Here is a 6,228-nt window from a genome sequence, read left to right as displayed (position 1 = left end):
TAGTTGTCTTTTTAGTGCAAAATTCCCCTTTTCTATTATTATTATTCCTCCCAACCACCAGCCAGCAAGGACACGGTCTGTGTAAAGAGAGAGAAATGTGATATAAAAAGAAAAAGAAAACATTGACTCGATTTCCCAGACAATAGCTCTTGCTTTTCTATCTCTCATCCACAGTAAACCTGATTTCACTGCTCGTAAAGAAAGAGAGGAACAATCTCAGAGTGAGCAATAACTCGTCTATGTGATATATGCGAGACGTGAACTTTTCTTCAATGCTGCCAAATGTATGCTCTTGTATTCATGTCAACAGACCGTTGTACGGTGCTCAGACAGCGGTAGACCTCCAATCTCTCTGGGGGGGAATCTCCACATCCTTAAATCTGACCAAATCCGTTTCCAAGATCAGCAACTTGTCGAGTTCTTAGAGGGGATTTTCCCTGCTGTTCATCCTTCACTGTGCTACAATATTGATTCTTTCCCAGTCGTTGCTTCTTACAGAACCACCAGTTCCACCAGTCGGCTACGGTTACAGCGAAACACTGGAGTGAGCAGCCAGATCAAACAAGGAGGATGTCCATGCGTCCATTTTCTACCACTTTATCCTCCACATGAGGGTCTTGGCTGGTGCCAATCTCAGCTGACATAAGGTAAAAGGCGGGGTCCATCACAGGGCCACATCTAGTCTCCAATTTGTCCTAATGTGGCCGATCCTGGCACCGTTGTTCTTTGTCCGTCCTCAGATCAGCAGTGGGCAACAACGGTGGACTGCATCCAGTTTTATAAGAACATACATCCGGCTCTAAGCGCTGAGAACTTCTTTTTGACTGAAAGGCCTCAGATTGCGTGATTTTCATTCATTCTCTAGCGCTTTGTCCTGGAGAGTTCTCCGCTCAAGGCCGTCGCTAACAAACAACCATTCACTCTCTGCACTCACAGCTACAGCCAGGTCAGAGTGTCCAGATGTCCAAGTGTCCAATCTTATCTTTATCCCCCCCTCCCCCAACTGCATGTTTTTGGACTGTGGGAGAAACACACACACACACACACACAGGCAGAGGCGCAGCTTGTGAACAGGCAAGGCAGGCAACTGCTTGGGGCCCCTGAGGGCTGTTTTTACTGAAATGTGCAGTGACCAGCCGCCTCCCCGTCCCCCTTAAAAAACAATGGGCGATTTGCAATGACATCTCAGTCGGAAACCTCCCTAAAGTGGCCCCACCACACGTTAACCTGTGTGAAGTTATCGTTCTGCAAGTTGGAAAATGAAGAGGATTATTTACAGTGTAATGCATATCTTTTTTACTCAGTTTATATAGTTTTTTAAAAGCTATTTACAGTATTTTATTGTTCTTTACATTTACATTTTCACGTACTTTTTAATTACAAGGTTTTTCCATGTCATTTCATTCATTTCGAAAAAAAATTTTTATCAGATTATTTATAACATTATGGTGATGAACACTGGTTGGAAGAGCCCCCTTTTTTGCTTCGGGCCCCTACAGACTCTAGAATCGCCTCTGCACACAGGTACAACATTCTGAATCTAACTCTCCAGGATCCAAACCTGTGACCTTTTGTTTGCTGTTTTTTTTTTTTTTGTTTTGTTTTAGGAGGGAGGATGTTTTATTTTTATTTTCACAGGCTAAACGCAGCAGTTAAATGTTGACGTGTGGAGAATGTGATGATGATGAAATGCTTTTCCTCAATCCGCCTCTTAATACAGTACTGCAGCTCAAAAATTATTATTATTTTTGGGTTTTTTTGGGTTGCCAGTAAGAGTAAAACACAAAGACACAGTTGTGGAAACTCAAGTAGACCCGAGCAACCTCATACATTATTGCTTCTGAGGAAATGAACATGACGAGAGTGGTGTAGCAAAAACAAAACAAAAGAGCCAGCGACAATGAGGAAGGACTGACTGAGAGATGCTGAATGTTAACGGATATAATGGACAAAAGGGGGGGGGGACGCGGAGAGAAAGGAGGAGGAGAGGAAGAGAAAGCAGGAATTTGAAGAGGTGGAGGAGAATGTTAATCTGAGGAAGGGGGTAGAGAGAGAGAGGGGAAAAAAAGCTATTTTCCCTCTCTCAGCCCCACGCCCTCACTTCCTGTCCCTGCTGTCAATCAAAGCAGACGAAGTGCATCAGACAAAAGACTCACTGCCACATACACACACACACACACACACACACACACACTGAACTCACCACAAACCAATAAACAATTCAATGAACTGGTTATGGATTGGAGGTTTCTGTGTCTTTATGAGCAGCTCCTCACAACTTTAAAAGGCCTTTTCAGGGCAGTTGAGATGGTGAGGGTAACAGTAAGGACGCCTCACAATGTCCTCGCAACTCAAAGGACAAGTGTGTGTGTGTGTGTGTGTGTGTGTGTGTGTGTGTGTGTGTGTGTGTGTGTGTGTGTGTGTGTGTGTGTGTGTGTGTGTGTGTGTGTGTGTGTGTGTGTGTGTGTGTGTGTTGAAGGGTTTTGAACTGCTCCTGTATGTTTCTCATGTCCTCCAGAGACCCCCAATTAGAAATCTTTCTCCTTCTGGAACCTCTTTGTCTCGCGCATTCACACGGGCACCGTGCCCAGCCTCTATCTGCACTCTGACCAGCTTACTTCTGTAGTCTAAGTGTGGCTCTGTGGGCCTCTAATAGCGTGGCCAATTAGTGCCAGAGTCCGACTTGGCCGCCTCTCTAACTTACTGGTGGTCCTACTGAGGGACACAATGGTTCCCCCTGAAAAGGTACAAGTCCACAAAGAACAGCCTGACAAAGACGTTGCGTGTATAGGCTGAATGTCACAGCAGCACACACCACTGTAACCAACCATGTGCCTGTGTGTGTGTGTGTGTGTGTGCGTGCTTGCGTGCGTGCGTGCGTGCGTGCGTGCGTGCGTGCGTGCATGCGTTCGTAAGAGAGAGAGTCCTCAAAAAAAAAAGAGTGTAATATGAAGTGCTTTTGAAGATGGTTGAATGGTTAAAAGTGTACATCAAACACATTCACCCTCTTAGCAGAGTTGGAAGGACGAGTGAAATATTCTACTGAAGTAAAACTACCACTGCTTTGATACGATTTTACTTAAGTACAAGTAAAAGTACTGATTGAAAAAAAACAAATAGCTTGTTTCGTGTGTCGTGCAAAAAAGACAAGGGGACATAAATCTCACATTAATTGTTTGTAATTAAATGCAAACCTTCACAAATGAATGTGCTGACAAAATAAAATATGTTAACACAATGTATCAGTCAAAATGGGTCAAAGGTCACAAATGCTTTAACTATCTCACTCACTCAGGGACCTTAATAAACACCAATTCACCTGTCCTAATCCTTCATTCACCTGTCCTCATCTTTCACCTGTCCTCATCTTTCACCTGTCCTCATCATTCACCTGTCCTTATCATTCACCTGTCCTCATCTTTCACCTGTCCTCATCATTCACCTGTCCTCATCATTCACCTGTCCTCATCATTCGACTGTCCTCATCGTTCGACTGTCCTCATGATTCACCTGTCCTCATCGTTCGCCTGTCTTCATCGTTCGCCTGTCCTCATCATTCACCTGTCCTCATCGTTCACTTGTCCTCATCGTTCACCTGTTCTCATTATTCACCTGTCCTCATCATTCATCTGTCCTCATCTTTCATTTGCTTGTCCTCATCATTCACCTGTCCTCATCATTCACCTGTCCTCATCATTCACCTGTCCTCATCTTTCACCTGTCCTCTTCATTCGACTGTCCTCATCGTTCGACTGTCCTCATGATTCACCTGTCCTCATCGTTCGCCTGTCTTCATCTTTTGCCTGTCCTCATCGTTCACTTGTCCTCACCGTTCACCTGTTCTCATTATTCACCTGTCCTCATCATTCATCTGTCCTCATCATTCATTTGCTTGTCCTCATCATTCACCTGTCCTCATCATTCACCTGTCCTCATGGTGCGACTGTCCTCATGATTCACCTGTCCTTATCATTCACCTGTCCTCAACATTCATTCCCTTGTCCTCATCATTCACCTGTCCTCAACATTCATTCGCTTGTCCTCATCATTCACCTGTCCTCATCATTCACCTGTCCTTATCATTCACCTGTCCTCAACATTCATTCGCTTGTCCTCATCATTCACCTGTCCTTATTATTAACCTGTCCTCATGATTCACCTGTCCTCAACATTCACCTGTCCTTATCATTCACCTGTCCTCAACATTCATTCCCTTGTCCTCATCATTCACCTGTCCTCAACATTCATTCGCTTGTCCTCATCATTCACCTGTCCTCATCATTCACCTGTCCTTATCATTCACCTGTCCTCAACATTCATTCGCTTGTCCTCATCATTCACCTGTCCTTATTATTAACCTGTCCTCATCATTCACCTGTCCTTATCATTCACCTGTCCTTATCATTCACCTGTCCTTATTATTAACCTGTGCTCATCATTCACCTGTCCTTATCATTCACCTGTCCTTATCATTCACCTGTCCTTATCATTCACCTGTCCTTATCATTCACCTGTCCTCAACATTCATTCAGTCTAAAGTTTGGAGTATTATTCAATGTTTTTTCTTTATTTGTCACAAATAAATTTGTCACGAGGAATTATGTAGTAAACAAAAACGTGTTAAAGAGACCAACATACTGTATTTTTGTTTATATATTCTATTCTTCTGAGTAGCCACTGTTTGCTTTGATAACAGCTTTGCTCAGCTCTTGGCATTCTCTCAGTCAGCTTCATGAGGCAGTCACCTGGAATGGTTTTCCAACAGTGTTGAAGGAGTTCCCAGAGGTGCTGAGAAACTTGTTGGCTGCAACATAGCGAGACGCTTCCAAATAATAATGATACGACACAAATCTCTGAGTGGGTGTAAGCAAAGTTCAGATAATTACTGTACATTAAACGACCATGTTAAGTGGTAAAAATACTCTTTTGACTTTGTCGCCCGACTGGAAAATGGATTACTAACCACCTTGCCAAATCTGAGTAATTCAAAAAGTGCAACATTTTAAGTGGGGACCAAAGTCACTGTCAAAGTTGTCAGTGTTTGTGCAGAATATTAACATAAATGCATTAGCCTCAATCTTAATATTCAACAGACATGACATTAACCTGCTTTGGTCCCCAGTGAAATATGTACACCGTACACCACTGTGTGTCAACGGCAGGAGTTAAATGATAGCATGGTTTGTATTTATATAGCATTTTTCTAGTCTTGATGTCCACTCAAAGCTGCTTTTCACATGGATACAGAGACATACACGTTTTAGTGGTGACCAAAACTGCTAAACGTCGCCGTTGCAGTTTAATGACATACTGTCCACAAATAGAGTCCTGTTCCTCTGGCGTCTGTTCTTCTTCTCTACTTCATTTCTTCATCTATACCTTTAAGTGTCAGAGCTTTTCTGTGTGTTTGCTCATCAATGAAAGACTCATTTTCAGGATGAAGACACCTGCAAAACAAAGGCGGTAGTGTAGGAGCAGGTGCAGTCACTCATGAATGAGTAGCTGCTGATAAAGCATGCAGTGTGTTTTTTTACATTGCGCTACGTCACGTTGCGCTGCGTTACGTTACGTTGCGCTACTTTACGATACGATGCGATACGATACGATACGATACGATGCGATAAGATGCGATGCGATGCGATGCGATGCGATGCGATGCGATGCGATGCGATACGATACGATATGATACGATACGAGGTATGGTACGATACGGTACAGTATGATATGATACAATACGATACGCAGAACGGTATTGTACGATACGATACATTATGTTACGATACGATACGATACGATACGATACGATACGATACGATACGATACGATATCGTTACGTTACGATATGTTACGTTACGATACAATACGCGGTACAGTATGGTACGATACGATACGTTACGGTACGATATGATACAATACGATACGATACGCGGAACGATGCGAAACACGGTACGGTACGATACATGGCACAGTACGGTGTGATATGGCACAGCACGACACGATAAGAGATAAGATGCGTCTTTAGTCCTACAAAGGGGACATTTAGATTTTAACGGCAGAAAACACAGCCAAGGTAAAGGTCTGCATTTTCATCTCTATGAATATACAATACAGAACAATATTGGGAGAGTATACAGGATAAACATTCAATTTAAATACAGCATGAACTTGATATTTGCAGTGTAGCATTGTCGGGGAATTGCACATAAGGTATTGCACTCTTGTAAATGA

The sequence above is a fragment of the Microchirus variegatus genome (assembly GCF_963457635.1).
Source record: "Microchirus variegatus genome assembly, chromosome: 18".
Lineage (NCBI taxonomy): Eukaryota > Metazoa > Chordata > Actinopteri > Pleuronectiformes > Soleidae > Microchirus > Microchirus variegatus.
This window is presented reverse-complemented; position numbering follows the sequence as displayed.